The 26,541-nt window shown below is 40.8% G+C and overlaps 1 protein-coding gene and 1 pseudogene across 3 annotated transcripts in view; both read right to left on the reverse strand.

The window, feature by feature from the left end:
• ERC1 (ELKS/RAB6-interacting/CAST family member 1) overlaps window positions 1-26,541 on the reverse strand; it is a 394,109-nt gene that overhangs the window by 111,979 nt on the left and 255,589 nt on the right. The gene's annotated exons all lie outside the window — the stretch shown is intronic.
• LOC309829331 (small ribosomal subunit protein uS13-like) lies at window positions 6,118-10,126 on the reverse strand (annotated as a pseudogene). The gene is made up of 2 exons: window positions 10,116-10,126; window positions 6,118-6,607 (listed from the first exon to the last, which is right to left on the reverse strand). The product of its transcript is annotated as a small ribosomal subunit protein uS13-like (transcript).

Genomic DNA, 26,541 nt, shown 5'->3' on the forward strand with positions numbered 1-26,541 from the left:
TAGCCGTTCACTGCCCCCAGGACGGGGCAGCCAGCCTCCAGAACGACCCCCGGATGATTCCGCAGCCAGGCATTCACACCCTTCTGCAGCCTGTTCTGCGTAACACCAGTGCTGATCTGGGACCCACAGAAGATGGCAGAGGTGATGCTTGTCTCTTCCACGATGAGGTTACAAAAGAGACCGTGTGCCCTCTCACTCCTGGACCACTTGCTCTGTGAGCTGCCCCACAGAGAGGCAACGAGGTCTCCTGCAGACAGCTGGTGAGGGAGTGAGGACTCTTCTCGACAAGCATGTGGGGCGGCCACAGTGAAGCTTCAGAGGACTTCGGCCCAAGATGGCCCCTCGGCTGCCCCTTCACGAGAGGCTGGGGCCAGAAGCACACAACTAAGTGGCTCCCGAACGCCTGACCATCAGGAACTGAGACAATCATTGTTTTAAGCCACGAAGTTTGGGATAATTTGTTGACTAACACACAGGATAAAGGCCAAATTCCTTGGAATGGAACAGAAGGCCCTTGGTGAGCGTTAATAACGCCTCTCTTGCTCCCGTCATGCATTATAATTTATGCTCCAATATTGCTGAAGTACTTGTAATTCTCCGTGTCTTATCAACTGCTTCCCAGCTTTTACAATCCTGCTCTGATACCACCACCACCTAGAAGCTGTCCCTGATCATCAACTCCCATCTCCCTTTACGCCTCACATAACTGGAGCACTGCCAGAACTCTGTGCTACCTTCACACACGGAACCCCCAGGGCCAGTGCACAGCACAACTGGCGATGTGATCAGCATGTGAACGGCACAGTGTGTCCACACACACAGTAGCTTTATGTATATGCTCCCATTTTTTAACCCGATCATGCTTTAGTATGTCTGCTTATATATCTTTCCTTAGCACCTAAAATAGGTATTCAATAAGCCCTTGTTGAATGAACAGACTTGTGTTAAATTTTCAGTATAATCGTATTACACAAACACTTAAAATAGACAACTTTAAAGAAGAAGAATTGTGCAGAACTTGCAATTAAAATTTTCATTTCCTATTTTTAATCCTAACTCGCGACACAAACTTTTCACCCACAGAAAAGGAACAGACTATAGAGATGTAGTGAACGTATCCTAGGCAACCCATATCCAAAACAGAAAAATGTTTTGTTGTTAATAAAACAAAACATGTAAATTTGAGGTCCCTTTTCACATCATGCGACACATGGAAAGTGATATTTGTATAGAAAACTGATGTGAAAGGCCGAGGCTGCTCTTGGTTCAGTGCTGATGCCTGTCCGGGACGCTGCAGTGGAACGCAGCTTCCTGGGTCACATACACAGTATTCTCTCAGATCGCCTTTAAAACTAAATACGGCAAATTTGCCTAAAGGTGGCAGATTTCAGAATCCAACTCCCCACCCAGGACTTAGGAAAAATAATCAAAACACTGCAAAAGCCACAGGAACCAAACAAGACAATGGTCACAATCTTAACTTTAGCTACGGGAAAGGAAATGAAACAAAGCCTCTGGTGGGGATGGACAAGTCCTTGACTGTATTCTAAGTCCAGAAGCAATCCAAGGCCAGAAGTGAGGGGAAAAGATCGTGAGCATTCCCAGGAATAACCTCACATTTGGAGGAAAAAAGACTGAAAGGGTAAACTGACAGTTCAAGAAATGGAAGTCAGGAGGAACACTTATCTCTAGAAGTCTCAGTACAGGCAAGAGAAACTACCAGGATATGCCGTTTTCTAGGAAACACTGCAGAATTTAGCAAAGCATCTGAACGCTACTCACTTCTACCAAGATGAACATAGGACATTTATCAAAACTTCAGAAGGAAAAGACAGAGACCAGGTCTTCCGACAAAGACTGTGCATGGCCCTAGCTGAGGCACTGTTCCTTCTCCCCACACCCTCAGACCAGAAGCAGACTGAAGTCAACTCCCAGCCCCTCACACTTACTCTCAGAGGAGGAACCTATGAGGTTTCAGATAAGGTGGGGGCAGGAAAGATATCAGGGGACAGCTGCCCACTCTACATTAGAAGACACAGGTCCAAGAATTTCATAACCAACTGAATCTTCAAGTATAATGGCAAAATAAATATTATCCGGCATGCAAAAACAAAAAATGAAAAGAAGAAATCAATATCCATGTCTTTGCTTAAAAAACCAATTAAAGATAAGATTCAATAAACTAAACAAAACAAAAAAATCAAAGAATTCAGGAAAAGTAAAGAGGAGATTCAGAAAAGAGCAGGTGACAAAGCACAGAATTTAGACGTGGAACCTACACTGAGTTAATTTGGAAATTATAGTTATAAAATCAAATGTAAATATTGTAAACCTTGGCGAAGCTGAGATTATCAATAAAGCATATCTTTAAATACTGGTGAGAAGTGAAAACTTCATTTTTTAGAGCATGATTAAATGTTGCTGAAAAACATGACCTAATCTTTTAGTCTTTTCCTATCCTTGGAAAGATGTCTTAGGAATTCTTCTGCTGAACAGTAAAGAAACACTCAGTTGAAACTCCATTTGCTCATTCTGTTACAATCAGGTAAAATGAAATTCAGTTTTTATTCAAAATGGCATGTTTCTACGATCCCATTAATTTCCCCCCTATTTTTCCTTCTGTATATGTGCTTTAGAAATATGACAGGAATCAATACTTACTTACTACAAATGATTACTTCCCAAACAGTTGGTTTTGGGGTTATTTTTTTTCTTTCTTATTTCTACTTTTGCTATTGCTTAAATTAAAAAAAAATAAGTAAATACATAATTAAAAACCTGACTTGAGGCCACTGTGACACAGGAAAAAGCATGTGTGTGGACTTCAGCTCTGCCTTATGCTTGCTGTGTGATTTGAGACAAGTAATTTCTTGAAGCTCATTTTCCTATCCATGAAATGGTAATACAAATGCCTAAATTTCCCAGAGTAGCTGTTAAGATTTTGACCATTTAAAATACGACACCTCTATTATAGCTGTGAATCTGGCACGAGGAAGGCACTTAACAAATTTTAGTTTTCCTAGAGAGCTCAGGTTGCGACAACAGAAGTAGAAAGAAGAAACCCACTTATACTCTTGGTCTTATATTTCTCTCCAATTATATCTTTTAACCTTTAGTCAATAGTCAAATGGATATGAGGTTTTATTTTTTTAATTTACTTGTTATTTTTATTTATTTATTTTTGGCTGTGTTTGGTCTTCATTGCAGTGCGCAGGCTTCTCATTGCAGTGGCTTCTCTCACTGTGGAGCACGGGCTCTAGGCGTGTGGGCTTCAGTAGTTGTGGCACATGGGCTCAGTAGGTGTGGCTCACGGGCTGTAGAGCACAGGCTCAGTAGTTGTGGTGCATGGGCTTAGTTGCTCCGTGGCATGTGGGATCTTCCCAGACCAGGGATCGAACCCGTGTCCCCTGCATTGGCAGGCGGATTCTCTACCACTGTACCACCAGGAAAGCCCTGGATATGAGTTTTATATCCCAAGATTAGTGTGCCTAAGGGCTGTTAGTTTTGTTACAACATGATGATGAAAATGTACCAGAAGGAGTTTTCAATATAAACTTCCATGTGGTTCCCGAGTCTTTCCTTTCCTCCTCTTGAGAAATCAGTCTCTTCTGGACTCAATGCAAAGAGAATATCACCTTTAAAGTGCATTAAAAATATCTTTTCCTCCACTGAGATTTTGACAGAATCTACTGAATTCCGAGAGCAAAGGTCACGATTAGCAAAGAAAAACAAGTACCACAAAACTGATCAAGTTATCTTAAAAAAAAAAAAAAAAGCTCCTCCCCAAAAGGGCCAATCCCCCTCCTCTTCAGGCCCATAAAACGATTTTAACATAGTTAGATGTTTTATTTATAGATAAAGATGAAAATGGTTTAACACATGAAGTCCGTAATTTAAAAGAGAAGCCTCTCACCACAGCTCATTTCAGCACATCAGCACGTAGCTCGGAAGCACTAGGACAGGGAGGCCCAGCACTAAACGGGAAGCAGGGCTGTGCGGAAGGAAAGGAAAGCAGCTGAGACCCAAGACAGGAGGGAAAGAGCCAAGAAGATTCATGACACACATGGTCAGAGGGTAGAAAGGGTAGTTAAGTGACTGAGGGATGAGTTAGTAACAGCTACGTAACTTCCTTTAAAAATGGATCCATATCAATACCAACATAACTAAACTCCAAAGTGACAACACCATCTTCTTCAAGGAAGAACAGACACATAGTTTCTATAGTAGATATAGCTTTCCTGATGTAGCTTACAGAAACCTTTTACATTAAAAGTAGCGTGGGGACTTCCCTGGTGGTGCAGTGGTTAAGAATCTGCCTGCCAATGCAGGGGACACGGGTTCAAGCCCTGGTCTGGGAAGATCCCACGTGCAGTGGAGCAACTAAGCCCGTGCGCCACAACTACTGAGCCTGCGCACTAGAGCCCATGAGCCACAACTACTGAGCCCGCGCGCCGAGAGCCCGTGCTCCACAACAAGAGAAGCCACTGCAATGAGGAGCCCGCGCACTGCAACGAAGAGTAGCCCCCGCTCGCCGCAATTAGAGAAAGCCCGTGTGCAGCAATGAAGACCCAACACAGCCATAAATAAATAAGTTAGTAAGTAGGTAGGTAGATAATAAAAAAATAAAAGTAGCATGATGACTGAATGGAATGTTTTCATGCCAAAATAATGAGAAGCAGAGTTCCCAAACTGTAAATTACAAAGATTAATACCAAAACTGCTATCATTTGAATGTGCCATGAAATATTTTAAAATCAATGATACGGGTTAACTAGTTGCAACAAATGGTACTCTCCTTGGCGTGATGGAGTCTATAATGGAAAAAAACGGTCCTTTGCTTCGGAAGCTTGTCTGCACAGGGCTCTGCTGGTCTCATGGTGCCGACACAAGAAACCCCAGAAGAGCTGCAACATCTGCTTTAAGCCCAGGAACTCCTACACCTGTCTGTACAAACAGGGACGTTTCTGAATAAACACTTCAAAGCTGCCGAGTGCCAGGACTGGTCAGTTCAGGGGCTGTCAGGAGTTGTGGACAGCATGAGTGACAGGCAAAAAGATCACCTAGGTATTTAATCTCATTAATCTTCGAGTGTGCTTAATTCTTAAATTTAGAGAGTATTCCTGTCTGGACTCATCCAACGGATTCCTTACTGGTCTTCTGCTCCGCTCTCTCCCCATTCCAATCCATCCTTAACAGAACCAGCACTATTAACCTAAAATATGGATCGGACGGTGTCACTTCCCTGTTCCCTATGTCCACAGAACAAACATTTTAATTAGTGGCATAGCATACAAGGCCCTTCCAGCATCTTCCTTCAGAATTTGCCTCAAATATTCTTTGCTCCAGCAATACTAAATTTCTGATGGTTCCTCAAATACACCTTAGTATTTCATACCTCTATGACTTTTCATTTTCTACTTTATTTGGTCTATTAATACTTTCAAAGCTCTCTTCTCTTATTCCTCCTAAGAGACAGCTAGGGGGTCTGTGACGCCTGCCTTAACCATCCCAGGTAGACTTGAGTCCCTCGCTTGCTTCAAGCTCCCGCTGAACCCAGCTTGTATGTCTTTTATATCCATCAACACAGTATGTTATGATTTCCTGCCTTCATGAATTCCCAAGACAGACCAGCAACCGGCACCAACTGTTTATCTCTCTATGAAATACAAGAAGAAATTCTGATAAATATTTTTCCAAAGTTCAAACAAAGATGTGAATATCCACTCAGTGATTCAGAAACAAACCTGTCCACAGAATTACCTTAAGTATGCCAGGCTGATCTTGGAGCCTCAAATTAATCCTGACACATGCTACAACGTGGATGAAACCTGAGTTCATCATGCTATGTGATAAAAGCCAGTCAAAAAAAGACATACTGTATGATTCCACTTAGAAGACTTATCTAAATTCGTCAAATTCATAGCAACATAAAGTAGGATGCTGGTGACCAGGGGCTGGGGCAAGGGGAAAGGACGAGCTCTTTAATGCAAGATGCAATGTTCTGGAGATTGGTTAACACTATGGAACTGCATTTAAAAATGATTAAGATGGTAAATTTTATGTTATGTGTTTTCTTTAACTGTATAAACTACTTATTAACAGACAACGCCCACAAATTTATTTCTTCTTGGGCACACTTGCAGTACAGCCATGGCGGCCCGTGGTCTTGGTGTGCTGGCCTGGACACCAAGTCCCCAGAAGTGGCACAGCCTATGTGGGTCCAAGTCTGCTCCGGTCGCTCCAGGTCTTCCCGGAGCTTGTTGTCCAGACCCTTGGCCAGGACCTGGCTGTGTTTTCCATCCTTCAGGTCCTCTGTCTGTCTAAGAACCAGTCTGGGGTCCTGTACTGGCGTGGATTCTGCAGGATGGTGACCACACGTTGCACCTCATCCTCAGTGGGCTGTCCTGGTCAGGTCCACGTCGGCTTTCCTCAACACCACAAGGGCGGATCTTCACCCCACACCCTTAATTGCAGCGACGGCAAAGGCAATCTTCCATCGCCCACCGATGTGGGTGCTGAGTGCTCGCGAATATGGTGGACTTTCTCAGGGATCGCTAGGGAAACGGTGGCGGCCTCAGTGGTGGCGTGCGAGTCTCCAGTGAAAGAGCTATGTTTTTTTTATTTCAATAAAAAATTTGAATTAGGGACTACCCTGGTGGTCCAGTGGTTAAGAATCCACCTTCCACTGCAGGGGACGCGGGTTTGATCCCTGGTCGGGGAACTAAGATCCCACGTACTGCGGAGCAACTAAGCCTGCGTGCTGCAGCTACAGAGCTCACAGGCTCTGGAGCCCATGCGCCACAACTACTGAGCCCACGCACTCTGGAGCCTGTGCACCACAACTAGAGAAGCCCGCACACTGCAACAAAAGATCCTGCATGCTGCAACAAAGATCCCATGTGCCACAACTAAGACCCGATGCAGCCAAATAAATAAATTAATTTTTAAAATTTGAATTAAAGAAAGGCAACTGCAAGTTAAAAAACATAACTACAACACCTAGGAAAGCCTATTCTAGAGCAATGCCTAAACACATGGTAGACACACAACAGTTTTCATGACTGAATATGTTAAGTAACTAAATTTCTCTAGTAGATGATATGTATTTGTGGGATATAATTTATATCTCTGGGAAACCTCATTTAATCCCCCAATTCTGTCACGTATTTCCTATAGTATAGAATGAATGGAATTTCATGGGAAAATAGAAATGTTAATATCCAATGTTTTAAATCAGTATTTGTTTCTCTGGAAGAACAGTAAAAACAGAGGTGGAATGAAGTGGCAATATACCACTTAGAGTTAAAATAACAGGAACTGGAAAACACTTTAACAAAAGGAGACCAGAAAAATAGCTTGTGGTATATCATTCAGTGGAATATTATGATATTTAAAATAATGATATACATCATTAACTGATTTAGAAAGATGTTCATATTTATTGCTAGGTGGTAAAAATCTTTATATGGAGATACAAACAGAATGAAGAATAGTCATACAACAAATAATTAGTTAGCTCTAGGGTAGGATTGCAAGTGATTTTAATTTCCCTTTCTAAATGTTTATGAAATAACTGGATTTAAACACATTAGCATGTACTCTTTTATAACAAGAAAAAAATAAAACCATTCCACTCTGATTCAAGTCCAGTGTTTCCTTGTTGATTTTCTGTCTAGAAGACTCATCCACTGTTTAAAGTGGGGTGCTGAAGTACCTGCTTTTACTGTATTCTCTACTGCTGCCTTCAGATCTGTTTGTATTTGCTTAACATTTTCAGGTGTTCCAATGTTGGGAACATATAAAATTATGACTATTCTGTCTTCTTGATGAACTGACCCCTTAATCATTACATAATGATCTTTTTGTCTCTAGTTACTGTTTTTGGCTTAAAGTCCATTTTGTCTAGTGTAACTACACCGGCTCTCGTTTTGTTTTTACTTTCAGGGAATATCCTTCTCCATTCTTTCACTTTGAGCCTATGTGTCTCTTTAAAGCCACAGTGAGTCTCTCGTAGGCAGCATATGGTTGGGTCTTGTTATTTTATCCATACAGCTAATCTATGTGTTTTGATAAGAGAATTCAACCCGTTTACATTTAGAGCAATTACTGAAGGTAAGCACTTCCTAATATGCCATCTTATTCATAGTTTTCTGGCTGTTTTCTAGTTCCCTTGTTTCTTTCTTCCTCTCTTCCTGCCTTCCTTTGTGAAATGGTGATTTCCCACAGTGCTATGCTTTGATTCCCTTCTCTTTGTCTTCTGTGAATCTGCTGTAGGTTTCTGCTTTGTGGTTACCATGAGGCTGAAATAAAACATTTTATAGCTCCAATAGTCTATTTCAAGGTAGTAGCAACTTAGATCATACATAAAAAGTCTACCCCTTTACCCACTCCCTTTTATGGTTTTGAAGTCATATTTTATCTCTTTTAATACTGTGTATTAATTAACAAATTACAGCAGTTACAGTTATTTTTAATACCCTTATCCTTTAACTCCAGAATTTTATTTTGTTTTTGTTTTGGGTTTTTTTTTTGCGGTATGCGGGCCTCTCACTGCTGTGGCCTCTCCCGCTGCGGAGCACAGGCTCTGGATGCGCAGGCTCAGCGGTCATGGCTCACGGGCCCAGCCGCTCCACGGCATGTGGGATCTTCCCGGACCGGGGCACGAACCTGTGTCCCCTGCATCGGCAGGCGGACTCTCAACCACTGCCACCAGGGAAGCCCTAACTCCAGAATTTTAAAACTCTTGTTTTATATCAGTGTTAAAACGCCACTATATTACTGTATTAGAATATTCTGAATTTGATTATATACTTCCCTTTACCAGTGTGTTAAGTGACTTGAAGTCACTAATTAGCGACCTTTCACTTCAGCTTGAAAAACTCCTTTCAGCATTTCTGGTAAGGCAGGTCCAGTGATGATGAGCTCCCTCAGCTTTTGTCTGTCTGGGAAACTCTTAATCTCTCCTTCAGTTTCTCAAGGACAGCTTTGCCAGGTAAAGTATTCTTGGTTGGCAGTTTTATTCTTTCAGCGGCTTGAATGTATCATCCCACTCTCCCCTGGGAGTAAGGTTTCTGCTGATAAAGCAACGACAGCCTTATAGGGATTCCCTTGTAAGTCATTTAAGCTTTTTTCTCTCCTGCTTTTAAGATTCTCTCCTTGTCTTTGGTTTTTGACAACTTTATTACGAAGTTTCTTGGAGAGATTTCTTTTATCTTTATCAGTTTTATGGAAACAGAATCAACATAGAACACTGTATAAGTTTAAGGTACATGACATAATGACATATAGAGAAACGATTACCACATATAAGTCTAGTTAACATCCATCACCTCACATAGTACCAAACATTTTTTCCCCTCGTGATGAGAACTCAGGGTTTACTCTCTTGGCAGCTTTCAACTATACCACAGATCAGTGTTAACTGTAGACTCCATGCTGTACATTACACCTGTGGTGCTTATTAATCTTATAACAGGAAGTTTGTACATCTTGACCACCCTCACCCAACTCCCCCACTGCCCACCTCCAGTAACCACATATCTAACCTCTTTTTGATGGTTTTTTTTTTTGCAGATTCCACACGTTAAGATCTTTCAATATTTGTCTTTCTTTGACTTACTTTACTTAGCATAATGTCCTCTAAGTCTATCCCATGTATTGCAAATGACAAGATTTCCTTCCTTTTTCATGGCTGAATAATATTCTTGTGTGAGACATTTTCTTTAACCATTCATCTGTTGATGGACACTTAGGTTGTTTCCATGTCTTGGTTATTGTAAATAATGCTGCAATGAACATGGGGATGCAGCAGATATCTTTTCGAGATAGTGATTTTATTTTCTTACAGTATGTACCCAGAAGTGGGGTTGTTGGATCATATGATAGTTCTATTTTTAATTTTTTGAGGAAACTCTGTCTTCCATGGTGGTTGTACCAATTTACATTCCCACCAACAGTGCACAAGGGTTCCCTTTTCTCCACATCCTCACAAACACTTGTTACTTCCTGTTTTTTTTTATGATAGTCATTCTAACAGGTGGGAGGTGATATCTCATATTGTGGTTTGCATTTGCATTTCCCTGATGATTAGTCATGCTGAACACCTTCCCACATACCTGTTGGCCATGTGAGTATCTTCTTTGGAAAAATGACTATTCAGGTACTTTGTCCATTTTTAATTGGATTATTTAGTTTTCTTTGCCACTGAGTTGTATGAGTTCATATATATTGGTATCAACCCCTTATCAGACATGACTTGCAAATATCTTCTCCCGTTTGGTAGATTGCCTTTTCATTTTCTTGATGGTTACCTTTGCCGTGCAGAAGTTTTTCAGTTTGATGTAGCCCCGCATGTTGGTTTTTGCTTTTGTTGCCTTTACTTTTGGCATCAAATCCAAAAAATCATTGCCAAGACCAATATCAAGAGCTTAACCCTATGTTTTCTTCTAGGAGCTTTATGGTTTCAGGTTTTACGTTCAAGTCTTTAATCTATTTTGAGTTGATTTTTTGTGTATGGTGTAAGACAGGGGTCCAGTTTCATTCTTTTGCATGTAGTGGTCCAGTTTTCCCAACATCATTTATTGAGAGACTTTCCTTTTCCCACTGAGTATTCTTGGCTCTTTTTGTCATAAACTAATTGACCATGTACGTATGGATTTCTTTCAGGGCTTTCAATTATGTTCCATTGGTCTATGTGTCTGTTTTTATGCCAGCACCATAGTCTTCTGATCACTATAGCTTTATATATAGTTTGAAATCAGGAAGAGTGATGCCTCCAGCTTTGTTCTTCTTTCTCAGGATTGCTTTGGCTACTTGAGGTCTTCTGTGGCTCCATACAAATTTTACGATTGTTTTTTCTACTTCCGTAAGAAATGCCATTGGAATCTTAGGAGAGATAAGGTGTCTATAGATAGCTTTGGATAGTACAGACATTTAACATAATGTCTATATGTTAATTAATATTGAATATTAATTCTTCTAATCCATAAACACAGGATATCTTTCCATTTATTTGTGTCTTCTTCAATTTCTTTCATCAAAGTCTTAGAGTTTTCCATATATAGATCTTTTACCTCCTCGGTTCAATTTATTTTTAGTATTTTATTGTTTTGATATTATTATAAATAGGAACATTTTCTTTATTTCTTTTTCAGATAATTTGTTGTCAGTGTATAGAAATGCAACTGATTTTTGTATGTTGATTCTGTCCTGCAACTTTACTGACTTTGTTAATTAGATCTAAGTTTTTTGGTCATATCTTTAGGATTTTCTATATATAAAATCATGTTATGTACAAATAGAGACAATTTTACTTCTTCCTTTTCACCCCTGATGCCTTTTATTTCTATGCCTTGTTTAACTGTGCTGGCAAGGAGTATCAGTACCATGCTGGATAGGAAGGAGAGGATTTCTTTAAGCTGTTTTGTTTGGTGACTTATGAGGTTCATGTACTTCAATATCCAAATCTCTCCCCAGATTTGGCAAGTTCTCAGTTATTATTTCTTTAACTAAGCTTTCTGCCCCCTTCTCACCCTCTTCTCCTTTTGGAACCCCAATAATTCACAACTTGGTTCTCCTGATGGTACCCACAGATCATTTGGGTGTTCCTCACTCTTGTGTTATCGTTGTTCTCCTCTGACTGGGTAATTTCAAAGCTCATGTCTTCATTCTCACGATTCTTTACTCTGCTTGACCAAGTCTGCTGTTGATGCAGCAGACTTCTCATTACACTCAATGAAATGAATGAAATCCACTGATCCTCAAATGGATCGATCTGGCCTCTCTTAGCCTAAGTCTGCATCTCAACCTTTCTCCCTTCATGATGCAAGAGACACGATAACTTCCAGGAGGCCAAGAGCCCACACACAAGGAATCCTTCAGTTAGAGAAGGGGAGAGAGAGGAATTTCTGTTTGGTTCTTTTTCATGATTTCTTATCTCACTAAACTTCTCATTTTGTCCCTATATTATTTTCCTGATTTCACCAAATTGTCTTTCTGTTTTCCTGCAGTTCACTGAGTTTCCTTGAAACAGGTATTCTGAATTCTTTACTGAGTAAATCATGGATCTCCACATCTTCAGGCTCAGTACGGAAGGTTACTGTGATCCCTCAGTGGTGTCGTGCTTCCTTGATTTTCGAGGTTCCTTTGAGTTTTGATTGCTGCCTTCACGTTTGAAGGGGCAGCCACCACCAGGCTTTCCTAACTGCCTGCTTCAGTGCATCCAAACTCACTTTTTTTACTCCAGTGGAGTGCTAGATCTTCTGTACACCTGGACTTCCACAAAGGCTCTCTTCTCTGTGGGTGACTGTTTAAGTCAGTGTTCTCCAGGGGCTCCCAGACCTCAGTCAAGAGGACCTGGAGCTGGTTCACGAGTCACTTCAGGGTCTACAGCAGGGAATGAGGTCTGTCTGCCTATTACACACACAATGCATGGGTGGGCGATGTTCCTTCCAGATCTCTGTGTATGATGACAGATCCTACAGCTCCCACGAAGACACTTTTATTCCTAGATGGATGCTGGATATTTGGGGGGGGGTGCAGGTGGGAGGAAACATCTTATGCCTCCACAATGCTGATGCCACTTGTCTTTCCACTTTGAAAAATAAAAATTTACTGCTCCCCCACAAAGCACTGTTGACAAGATTAGAGAGATGCCAGAAATTGCTTCCCGCAGTCTATATATGGTTTACACAAGTGTTTCATCTGCATGGTATTTTGTTTTTAAGTGAACATGAATGCTTTGACACTGTCTCACTTTAATCGTTTATATTATTTTCCATTTCAATAATTTACGTTATCTGCTTAGCCCCTGAATACATCTGAATTTGCTACTACAGGCTTTTACGATTGAAAAACTGGACCAAGCAACCATGGCAGAACCTTCTCACTTACGTAAATTGAACAGTGTACTCCTCACATTCAGGTGGCTGTTTTAAAACTTAGAGTCATCTCAAATTCAGAAGCATGACAGTTTGGTGGGAGAGGACTACTTCCAGCACAGTATACTGCTAAGCCTGGAAGTCCCTCTGGCTCCATCCATCCTGGCTATGCTGAATAAATGTCTGAGCACTTGAGTGTGAACTAGAAATCTTGCAACCTAAGTAAGGGTCACCACTGTGGCCAGTGCTGAAATCTGGGCCACCCAGGGCACATCACCAGAGCAGAATAAAACTATCCACAGAACTATGTGGGATCAATTATTCAAGCCAAAACGAAATGAGCAATCTTCCTCCATTTCCTTCATCCCCAAAGTCCAAACCATCAGAATGCCAAAGGCTCAACTTACAAAATATATTATAGATCTATAAACATTAAAAACATGAATTACACCATGCCACCACCCTGGTCAAAATTCCCTGACGGTTTCCCACTCTATTTAGAATAAAATTCAAACTCCTTTAAGACCTTAAATGACCTGGGTCTTGCCTACATCTTTGGGCACATTTCCTATGAATCCCCTCATTTATTATACTCAGTGGTTTTGTTTCTGTTTTTCTAACAGACCAAGTTCAATCCTGCATCAGGGCCTCTATATTTGCACCGATTTATGCCTGGAATGCTCATACACCAGACAGTCACATGGCTAACTTCTTTACAACATTAAGGAGATAAAGTTCAAGGAAGACCTAAAAGAAGCATTCTTAGACCCCCTGATCTAAAATTTTCCCCAACCCCAACATACTATAAGATCCCTCCAGCAGTCAATTTCTATGAAAGATCTCTTATATTTTCTTCCCGTTACTTAATCCTTGTCTGAAACTATCTTATTTGTTTACTTATTTTATGTCTAAAATACACTAAAATGTATCCTATCCTCCACCTCCATAAAGGCAGAGCTCTTATCTGTCTTGATCACTTGTATATCTCTTGATATTAGAGTACTTTCTAGCACATAATGCTACTTAATCAATGTCTGGTGAATGAATGAATGAACTGATCTTCAATAACTGTGTCATTTGTCAGTAGCGATATGAACTTCCCGTTATCCCTTTCAGCTTGGTGTCTGAAAGCTCCTCCAATCCAATGGAGACCATTAAAATGATACTGAAGAAAGATAAAAAGGAAATAACTTCTGTTATGGGTTTATTTCCTATTTGTATCTCTTTAGTATCAATATCAGATGGGAGCATTCAAAGAATTTCTAAAAGAGATAAAAAGAAGCAAGTGTGCTGCCAGATGAACAGGACTGGAGGAGTATCCCGCAGTCCAGGGAAATGCAGTAGGAGGCTAACGGTGAGATGGGAGCAAGTCCTCCCTGAAAGACTCCAAAGAAATTCAGGACTCAAACAAGCCTGTGGGCGGGACAGAAAGGAGGAGCCCAAAATAAGGGAATTCATTCAAACTCTAACTACTAACTCACTGCAGCAGCTGTCCCTCCTCACTTTCCTGTCTTCTTATACAGGACACACGGCTTACTATTTTCCCCAGCTATAACAAGCGAGCAAGCAAAGAAATATGACGGGGTCCTCTATGATACCAAATAAACTATTTAGGGAGATGTAAAGCTCTTATGTCAGAATCGGCGCCCCCGAGTAAATTCTTCATTCTAGACTGGGGGCCCTCCAACCTGGATCTATGCCCATCCATCCCAGCGAGATGTCTGACAGTTAACAAGTTCTGTTTATGTAAATAAAACTACTTGCCAGCTGCCTCATTCAGAGGAGAGGCCTAGCAGGACAGTAAACCTATAAACACCACTAAAGGAATCTCAATGCAGCCACCTACTGCAATCAACTCAGTTCCTAAATATGAATGGACCATTAAGGATCATCAGACGTATGTGGAAAACCTCCAAAATGAAAGAGAAAATAAATAATAACTGAGGTAGAAGGAAATACCACTCAGGAAACAGATGAAAGTTCTTAAAAAGGTCTAATTACTTTTCTCAGAGAAATTCAAGAAGATATTAAAGCTACAAAACAAAATCTAGGAGGTCATGAAAAAAGAACATTCAGATTATAAGACAGTTAAAACACTCATTACCAAAATAAAAAAAATTCAAAAGGACTGAAAGAAAGTCAAGAAAATACCCCGGAAACTGAAGAAATAAAACCCAAAGAGTTAAAAATATAAGAGAAATTGAGGATTAATCTAGGAAGGTCCCAAATCCAACTACTAGAGGTTTTAAAAGGTGAGACCAGTTAAAAATGAAGGAAAGGCCATTATCAAAAAATCTACAAACGATAAATACTGGAGAGGGTGTGGAGAAAAGGGAACCCTCTTGCACTGTTGCTGGGAATGTAAATTGATATAGCCGCTATGGAGAACAGTATGGAGGTTCCTTAAAAAACTAAAAATAGAATTAACATATGACCCAGCAATCCCACTACTGGGCATATACCCTGAGAAAACCATCATTCAAAAAGAGTCACGTACCACAGTGTTCACTGCAGCACTATTTACAATAGCCAGGACATGGAAGCAACCTAAGTGTCCATCGACAGATGACTGGATAAAGAAGATGCGGCACATTATATACAATGGAATATTATTCAGCCAGAAACAGAAATGAAACTGAGTTATTTGTAGTGAGGTGGGTGGACCTAGAGTCTGTCCTACAGAGTGAAGTCAGTCAGAAAGAGAAAGACAAATACTGCATGGTAACACATATATACAGAATCAAAAAATAAAATGGTTCTGATGACCCTACGGGCAGGACAGGAATAAAGACACAGACGTAGAGAATGGACTTGAGGACACTTGAGGGTAAGCTGGGATGAAATGAGAGAGTGGCATGGACATATACACACTACCAAATGTATAACAGACAGCTAGTGGGAAGCAGCTGCATAGCACACGGAGATCAGCTCGGTGCTTTGTGACCACCTAGCGGGGTGGGGTAGGGAGGGTGGGAGGGAGGGAGAGGTAAGAAGAGGGGATATGGGGATATACGTATACATATGACTGATTCACTCTGTTGTGCAGCGCAAACTAGCACAACGTTGTGAAGCAATTATACTCCAATAAGATGTTAAAAAACATTTAAAAAATAAAAAAAGTAAAAGAATTGACACTACATAAATAAAAAAAACTTCCCTAAGTTCATATTCTGCCTGAGACCAAGAAAGGAAGGAGAAGGAGCCTCTCTATGAATATCAAAAAGACAAGTGTTTCATCACATAATAAGTAGGAAATGACCTATCAAATATTTCCTGAAATCAGAGGACCAATTTTAAGCCATTGATACACCTTTTGATTACTATGATCACAACCATGACTGATAACAATGTTGATTTAATTTAATTATCACAACAACCTAAAGAGGCGCTATAATTATTTTCATTTCAGAGATGGGAGAGACACAGATAAATTAATTAACTTATTTGAATTCACACAGCTAAAAAATGGCTGAGATTCTAACTCTAATTTTGACCTATATGATTAAATAGCAACATTACCAACAAGAAGATGATTACTGAAAATACTGTAATCTGACAAGCCTGTAAATCTAAGAGGCAATTTATAATAAAAAATTCTATTAATGGAAAAATGTTAAACGTCTCCATAGCGATGCAATTAGCAAAACCCAGAATGCAGGGCTAAGAACTTGGTTTTTTTCAACAAATACACTGAAAGGGGTAAACGAGATGGAAGGGAACTTAAAACAGACTTAAGAGACACACAAAGCAGCCTCAACATAGACATTGGTTTGGATGCTGAGTTGCACAAGCTACAAATAATTGAAAGTACAAACCGTTTAGAAACAGCCTGGTAAATGCTAACACTAACTTTGATGAAAATAAAGAATTACTGTTAAGTTTTTTCAGCTGTGATAATGGTACTGTTGCCATGTTTTAAACAGAACTCTCATCTTTTAGAAATATATACTGAATGACTTAGGATAAACTAATATGATGTCTACAATTTGCTTCAAAATAAAACAGAATGGGGGAAGTAAGAATACAGATAAAATAAAATTAGTCATAAGTTGATCACTGTTAAAGATGAATGACAAACACCAAAGTTCACTGTTCTACTTGTTCTATTTTTAAATATGTTTAAAATTTTCCATAAAAAAAAACACCCCATGTCTTGAACACTGGAATCACACAAAATGTTATTACTTGAATTACTGACTGAGTATCAGAAACTGAAAAAATATCTTATTGCATTTGATTGACTTATTAAAAAAGAGAAATCACAAGACACAAAACAACGAGTTGCCAAAGTAAAGGAAGAGGCGCACAGCTCTTCTCACCCAGTAAGTACACAGTGACATTCCAACTCATCATGTAAAGGTTTGTTGTTCACAAGTAAAGATTTTTGGTTACAGGAGTGTTTATAAAAGGAACATTGAGCAATGCAGAGGGTATCATACATTACAAAAGTAATAAATTTTTTTGCTACATATAATTATTTTTAAATTTTAGAGACTTTCAAACGCCAGCAATATTCCATGTTTAGTGAACATTCATTAATTAAACAATGTTTGCGTGTTCACACTGAGCTGCCACTGTGTGGGGCAGAGTGTGTGCGCGAAGTGCCGCTGCCCGCAGGGGTGCAGTATGTGAGGTGGGGAGGGGTGGACAGACGGAAGAGGGAGCAAATGCTTCGCTGCTGCTGTGAGACCTGGAGAACAATGGTCAGCGGAAGCATAATCTCCATTTAGAATGACGAGAGATTCACCAGCATCTGAGACTGAAAACAACACTGGAAGGTTTACTTTAAGTACTGACATTGTTTTCAATTGAGTTTGAGATGGTTCGAAAACATTCCCAGAAATCAAAGAAACAGGTGTAGCTAGTAATTCTGGGATGACTAATTTGGCCTACTATATGCAGTATCAGATAGTTCTTAAATATATGTATCTCCCTCACCCTCACCCTGGGTAAAATGTGGCCACAGTTACTTCTCTGCACATAATTCATTTTCATTCTCTCTCTCTCTCTTTCTCTCTGCCCCCCCCTCACACACACACTCACACACACAGACACACACACACACAGTCCTTCCAATGTTTCCTCTTTGCCTGGATTACAGTGACCGGGACTATAACCTCTGACTTGCTCTGCTGAGAGTAACACGATGTATATTCTTCTTTGGTCTCCATGAGTGACAGGTACCCTGGAAAGTCCACCAGTTAATCTTCTTGAGATGCGTTCTAGGAAGAAGTAAAAAGCTTGGCAGGCTCCAGAGTGAGGCGAGTGCGCTGTCTGGGTTCCCCTCCCACTCGGCCAGGAGGGCAGACTTTCAGGTTCATTATCACCTCAACAGTATGCCTGTCAGGTGCCAAGGGTGAGAGAAGACTGGGCCTCTTAAGGCGTCCTGGACTTTCTGACTTCTCTAAAGTAAGAGCAAATCCATAACAGACAGGTTATGTTTTCAACCTACTGCACCCATTTATCCACTTTAATTTACTGGATCGATTAGCTCAGAGTAGGAAATGCCTAACACTGGATTTGCCATTTCATGGCCACCATTCGAATACCCTATTATCAGGACTAAGGGTGGGAAAGTGGACATGTGAGTTCGGGGGAGACAGGAGCACTGACTCACCTCTGATATGACCCTAACAATGTGGGCTCAAGTCTGACTGAGACGCAGAGCTTAGAAGGTACCACGGCAGAACTGAAATCCCGGTAGAGAGAGAAGCACAGTGGGAGGAGAAACAGCTGGCGATCGTCTCAAGAAGTACTTCCGCGTTGCACATTTAAGAGAAGAAACACGTGGGGTTTTCCGGTTTCTTGTTTTGTTTTTTGAAGCAGACAAAAACAAAAAGCAATCATTCCTTCTAAGCAAAATATTTTCCCAACGTCTTTTCTATTTTGGAATGTGGGTTTAAGTCTTTAATTTTTCTCTGGGTAAAACGTGGCCACACAATTTCTCTGCAACTGATGTACTATTCTTTCTGCCCACACTCAGGCTTTAATATTATTCAGGTTTCAGACACTACATACTCATGCCCAACTTTATTGTCAAAAGCATATAGAATATTCACATTCCTCACAAAATATACTGTATACCAACTTGGACCCTCTTTTTTAAGATATAAGATTACTTTACAAATGTAATTTTTCCTATTGTGATGTTGAAGAAGCCTAGCAATAAAAAGAGAGATAGATGGAAGAAAAATCAGGTTTCTCAATTCCTAGAGTAGAATTCTCTTTATTAATCCACTGTTGAGGCACACAAACTCTTACCCATTTTTAATCAGCAAGAGTAACGAAAATCACATGTGGAAAAGAAAGTCAGAAGGGATTGAATTAATCCAACAAAACCTAAAATGGACAAATTGAGGTTGGCAAACTGGAAAAGCAAGTCGGAAATAAAAGTTTAGAAAATACAAACAGGCTCAAAATGGGAAAATGACTACTGAGGCAAGTTACAGCAATTTTCAATAAAGACAGAAGTTCAGAATTGGAGAACTGTACCAGGTGAGAAGAGGTGGACCTAAAAGAAACTGCTGAGAACTGTGGAATTATCATCACTGAAGATGTTCATATGCTGGAATCCAACACCCGCCTTTCTGGAATGGGGTCAGTGTATGAATGCTTAATTCACAGCAATTTCTATAAGCCCCAGATCTTATCAAGATAGAAAAAAAAGATGAACCAATAGTTTTTTTTTTCTCATTGAAAACTGTACACATGAGAATTAAGTGAATACGGATGTTTCTTGGAATAGTGGAAAGAATCCAGTGGCAATCAAAGTGGGGTCTGGCACCAGTTCTGTCACTAAGTTGGCTTCTGACTGTGCACGAATCACTTGGCCACTCGAATGCCAGTTCCCTTACATGTAAAGTAAGAGAACGGAAAGGAAGGAAGGAGACCGACGTGCGCCGGGAGCTGGTCCACACCATGCTCTCTTCTCACGGCAAGATGCTGACAGCAACCCTGTGGGTAGTGACTGCTCTGCTCATTCTTATAAGTGATGGAAGTTGGTTCACAGAGGCTAACTTGCCCAAGGTCACACCTACAGCGTAGGCAGCAGAGACAGGATTTGTGTCCAGCCCTGTTTGACTCTGAAGTCTGTAATGTAAAAAAAACTGTACTGCCTCTCAGGAGTCTCAGAAAGGACCAGTGACCTGAATTCTCTCTGTTTTACCCTTGAGAGCCTCGCCACCCTTTCTGTCATTTCCTGACTGAAGTCGCTTCTTCGGGCTCCCGCACCCCCTCCCGACAGGCTCTCGTTGCCTGTTCCCCAACCTCATCTCCTGCCCACATGGTGACCACAGGGTATTCCTAAGAGATACAAACTTGTTGTTGTTGTTTTTTGCGGTACGTGGGCCTCTCACTGTTGTGGCCTCTCCCGTTGTGGAGCACAGGCTCCGGACGCGCAGGCTCAGCGGCCATGGCTCATGGACCCAGCCGCTCCGCGGCATGTGGGCTCTTCCCGGACCAGGGCACGAACCCATGTCCCCTGCATCGGCAGGCGGACTCTCAACTACTGCGCCACCAGGGAAGCCCCAAACTTGTTATTTTTATATCCTTACAATAAAGGTTCAAACTACAGGAAAAATGCCCAAAGCTTGGGAAACACACACTGATGTCCTCATAGCGCGCTCCCAGCTTTCTGCCTGCTGCTGCCCGAACAAGCCATGCCTTCAGTGCTGCAGACTGACGGGGGTCACTCTTCCTTTCATCCGCACAGAAGACCTCCCCAGCCTTCAAGTACAGTCTGTCCCTACTGAGCAGCTCCTCCATCCACGCAGCTCCAGCGCTGCCCAGCCCAGAATGAGTCTCCCCCCCGCTCCTCCTTCCCTCTGTGGCGGAAATCTTAACCTTTAAACCATAACTCACTGGTCATCATCTCCTCTGTGATCTCCTCCCCATCAAATTCCCTGTGAGCTGGTTCTTCCTTTGAGCTTCCATACCTTTACCAGATACCATCTTACATTCGTTTTGAGCCTGTCTTCTCTATTGTGAGCTCCCGGGGTTTTATTTACCTTTGTATTATTGCCCCCCCCCATCACCTATCAGTGTCTGGCCAATAATAATGACCAGACTTAATAATTTAAGTTTGTTAAATGAATTAATAAATCTGAAGAGGGGAATGCCTTACTCAAAAGTAAACATCACTGCTTCCTCATGGACACTGCAGTGGCCCCATTTCCAGCAAACCATCAAACCACAAGAGGTCAAAACTCATTGTGTTTAGGGTGTTTGCGTGTATGGTGCAAGGGTAAGTAAGGGGCAGGAGAAGAGGAGAGAAGAGAGGGCAGAAGAAGGAGCTAGGAAGACAGCTCAGACTAGACTGCGCAGGGCTCTCTAAGTAAGAAGTTGAGGTTTATCCTCCAGGAGATGGGTGCTACTGAAAGAATTTTAAGTTGGGAAACGACACTGCCGTATTTACTGTGTGAAAAGCTGTTTAGCAGCGAGTGAAGTCGAATTCAAAGGTGAAAACAGGCTGAAGACAGAGGACTCAGGAGGCAGTCTGGTTCCAGAGCTCCCCTTCTTCAACATAACCTCTCAGTAGTAAAGGGAGGGAAACCTGCCCAGAGTGAGTGCGGATGGCAGACAGGCAAGCTCAGGCCGAAGGGAGCACCAATGCTCAAGTAGTGCAAACAGTTCACATCCATAATTACTTACTATCTACTATATATTATAATAATGAACGCGTGCTAGGTACTGCGATGGAGAGAGAGAAGTGAGAAACGATTCATAGTGAAGTAGGGAACACGGATCTACAAACAAATAACTAAAATACAGAATTACGGTTCAAAACCAAAAAAAAAGGTCATTACTAGAGATAAATAAGAAGTATGAGAAAAAGGTACCACAGAGTCAAAGGGAAGAAACAGTCTCGAGGGAAAAAAAAAGGAGAGGGTTAACTAGTAGGGTACAAAATATTATAGAGCATCCACATACAATGAGGACAGAAAAGATAACAGTTTGCTTCTTAACTTTTGTTAAGTAAATAAATTCTGAAATTTCATATTGAAAAAGGCGGTGTCTCCAATTAGGTATTTTGCCCCAGGTGTAGATTAGAAATTCCCATAGTTCTAAACACGGTATAAGACTAATTCAATGTCGAATACTTTAACAATGCGGGATCTAAGTCCCTTACCGTATCAAGTAGGTAGATATCAGTTTAAGTATATAGTCCTATATGAGCACAAGGACATTTATTCAATCGATTACAAACTTGCAAGCATATGACTGACTACTCCTCAAAGCATTAAAACACAGAAAATGATCTGATCACTGGTTCTAAAAGGACTGGCATGGAAAGAAGTAATTCCTTATTTCTAGGAATATGCTATTAACATGGGAGCGATTACGTATTTACTTAACTTTATTAGCATGAAAGGCGAGAAATGCTCCACACTGTGTAGTTGGGTACAATGAATTCAATAAACTTATGGAAGCAGGAAACAGTAAAGGAAGACAACACTTATTCTATAAACACCCAAGTGTTATTTATAAAGATTTCTAAACCAACTGCCTGCTTTCCCAGGACAGTACCTAAAACCACGGGTAAAAGATACTCCATCTGAAGTGCCCATAGAGAATCTTCATCAGGAGTAGAACAAACTTTAAAAGTCTCAAGTTTCTAGGAATGAAGCCTAGCTTGCCTTTCAATTACACTCCGAAGTAAAAGAGATAATTCAAAGCAGAAGCTACATTTTCTATGCTGATAATTCAAAGTACAATTGATGACTTAAAAACAGCATTGACCGTCAGGCTCCACGGTGTATGAGCAGCAGGCAACCGCCACTTCCACAAGAGGTACTTGTGTCTCATGAGAATATGCAGTAAAAACAATTTAATCCTGAGATAAAGTTACAAATATGTGTAGCAAAGTGAAGGTCAATTGATTTGTAATAGGAGGGAAAAGACTGAGAAAATAGGAGTAAATCCAGCTTGTTAACAGCAGGAGTAAAAGGCGATCAAGTACAGACGACGCCCCTTACTCGTGGCAGTGGCGCTCTGTAAAGTAGCTGTGAACACTGAATTCACAAATCCTGACCTGCTGCTCCTAAGGGAAATACAGGACGAGGTTCCTGTGAGCTTCTGGGTACAACGTGTACACAACTAGTCAATACCTAACCGTGTTCTATGCGTGTTTTTGTTAAAGACACATATTTAACATACACTGTTGACTCATTACACTGGACTCCAGGCCAAGGACACGACTTACTGCTCACGCCTGAATGGAGCTTCACCAGCACACGTGTTTCCTCCGTAAGGCACATCAGAGGTACACCAGGCAGCCCTTCGTGCAAAGAGGGGAAACAAGTGGCCTCCACAGACCGTGAAGAGGACCCTGTGTGGAGTGTGAGAGCCAGATGAGAAGGCAGACAGCACGCGGCTCAGCCCCAGCGGGATGTGCACGGAGGTGGGTCACAAAGCCCGGTCACTCTGCCCACGTCCACGAATGGCTGTGAGAGTGTCTGAGTGCTGCGTTTGGAGTCACAAATAAGTGTTAGCAGCAGGTGAATTGGTATATACGGAACCCACAAATAATGAGGGGTGACTTTACTTCTCTCTCAAATGTATTAAAAGAAAACAAACCTTTATTTTCCACCCCATCAGTCAATCCTGCTTCCTATTAGAGTGACTGTGAACTGACCAGGGCCACCTCTATTTGCATCAGTTTTGCTTCCAGTTTAGAAAAGACACAATGTAGATGCATATCAAGAAACTAAGTTAAATCCAGGACAAAATCCTGAGGGATTCCCTATGCTTCAATCACAGCATTGTAACTTCTTGAATAAAAACATGTAAGGAAAATTGTGGGTGAACTCAGTAAAGACTGAGTTTATGAATGCATCTGAAAACAGACTGGAACTCTTAATTCTGTATCTCCTCAGATTACACCTTACATGATAAGGATTCCCTTTTTCAAATTCTAGGGTTAATCTCATTCCTAGTGGATTCCTGGCATGGAAAGGTTCAGAGAGGTACAGGTCTGATTCCATCTGACATCAGTATCCTTCCACCAACTGTGAGAGCTTAATTCTGTATATGAACACTCCGCCACTGATTTCATGTAGACAACTTTGTTTCTAAGAGAAATAAATATGTGCTCCCTAGTCAGGGAAGAGGAAGAATTTACTAAGTAGAGATAATGGGAAAGTCGCAGCTCAATACATCCCTACATTTTAAAAAGAGGTGCTGAGAATTCACTTTTCCATTACAAAGGCCTACGAGTGAACAGAGCTGCAGGAAGCAGCCTGAGAAATCTAGGGCAGATTTTGTTTTTTTAAGGACCATTCTAGGGCTTCCCTGGTGGCGCAGTGGTTAAGAATCCACCTGCCAATGCAGGGGACATGGGTTTGAGCCCTGGTCTGGGAAGATCCCACATGCCGCGGAGCAACTAAGCCCGTGCACCACAACTACTGAGGCCTGTGCTCTACAGCCCGTGAGCCACAACTACAGAGTCCATGAGCCACAACTACTGAAGCCCACACGCCTAGAGCCTGTGCTCCGCAATGAGAAGCCCGCACAAACAAAGAGTAGCCCCCGCTTGCAGCAACTAGAGAAAGACTGTGCGCAGCAACGAAGACCCAACGCAGCCAAATATAAATAAATTTATAAAGAAAAAAAGTACCATTCTAAGAATGGCGATGGATGTTGTCTAATTTGTTCTACAATAATAGAATAACCTTCCTCCTCCCTCTCTCCATTCTTTCAAAAAACACTCACAGGCCATGTAATGTACTAGAAGGTAAAAGACGAAAACAATCTGGCCTCAATAAATAGTGAACCTATTGGAAGAGACTATAAGTAAAGAGGTAAATAAAATCTAGTGTGGTCTTTCTGTAAGATATCCAAACTGAAAGATATCCAAACAAATTTTTACCTACAGCTGAATGGATAAATAAACTAAGGTACAGTCATAGACTGGACTACTACACAGCCACAAGGATAAGTGAACTACAACCACACGTAGGGGTAGCAGAAAGCAGGACAGAGATCACGGAGAGCCACACATACCACACTAAGAAAAAGAAGTGTTCTTGTGCAGGATGTAAAGGGTCGGAGACAGCGACGTTGAAAAATGTTAAGGAGAAGATTCAGCAGCTCTGAATTTTATACCAATCATTATGTCAGGCAGTGTGAAGCAGGCGTTACAATGAGACCAGAAGACCACTTAGGAGGCAATTAAGGAAATCCAAGCAAAAATCACCATGGAGGTACAAATTAGGGTACAGAGAGGACAAGAGAAATCAAGTATTTAGAAACAAAATGTTAGTGAGCAGGAGAGTCAGAGGAGTCCCAGAATCATTCTAGAAGGACCACGTGGCATTTCTTTTCTCTTCAATATTTTTTGTAATAATAAGACTCTTTAAGGGTTAGCTAAGCTTTGCGGCCACAGAAAAAAATTCTAAAATGGAAATTGCAAAAGCTACCCCCCAAGATATTTTTGAATGTTGTATACACTGGATATTCTATATTATATAGGCAGAATAGAATACGAACTGCAGACCTGCTGCATAACTGTGTATGTTGTAGTCCACACGTAGAAACTGTAATGTTTATAGATAAGGTAGGCCATGTGGAAGCTGACCTTCTGAGGAAAATATGTGAAAACCTTGAGGTTTTGCAACATCTTCAAAGAGTTAGAAATGGTGGACACCAGAACTCTTGATAAACAAAGTAAAGAACACAGCAGTATCCGTTATTTTAGTGCTGTTCTAACTGTACTGAAATAAGTGAAACGGCATAAAATATCAAAATGTTCTACATGTAAACAGGAAAGTATTATTAAGTGAAACTTCCTACAGTAACACAGAATGCAGTATGTGTGTGTATACATATTACCATATTCACATATACACATATACACATATTCACATATACACATATTACTTAAATTCACATATTTTAGTGAATTTAAGCAGAGGTCATCCAAAGACTTACAGGGAAAGAAGTAGATAGTGTATTGACATAAGAATGAGTTACAGCAGTTGAGTATGCTTCTGAATAGGAATTCTTGTAACATTTCAGAAGAAAGTCTGGACAGTAATTAGATTAATATCCTATGAAGTCAATTTAAATACCTAAAATCACTGTCTGTTCTCTGAAGTAGTAAATATAAAAAGAAGGACTTTCACAGCTGCACCTTATCTTTTATAATTGCTGACCATCTGAAGTGGCAAAGAGATTGGAGTGGGTAATCTGAACCACTCCCAAGCAAACTGATGCAGAGAGAAAGGATAAAAGTCACATGCAAGATGCAAAATTTTGGGGAGAGAATAAAACAAAAAAGAAACAAAACAAAACAAAAAGAATTGCACTTAGGATCTCTTCGGTTCTTTGGAGTTGGAGACCAATACTCAAGGCAGCTTGGATGTTTATAGAAACCACTGGTTTCTAGAAAGTTTTATAGAAACTTGCCAAGAGTATTTTCTAATTTGATATTCTTGACAAGGAAAGTTTTATGAAGTCCTTGAGGTACAAATGACTTGGGAGGGAAAACTAATGGAGTAACTTTGGAAGAAACACAAGACATTTTAATATATTGTAGTGATAACATATACTTGTTATTTTCAAAAGCTGATATTCTTCCGCTATGCGTACATACACAACACTAATTCAAAATTTATTTCTTTGCAGGAATTACCCAGAAGCTATCACTGGCTAAATTATAGCGGCT

This window comes from Grampus griseus (assembly GCF_964374135.1).
Source record: "Grampus griseus genome assembly, chromosome: 11".
Lineage (NCBI taxonomy): Eukaryota > Metazoa > Chordata > Mammalia > Artiodactyla > Delphinidae > Grampus > Grampus griseus.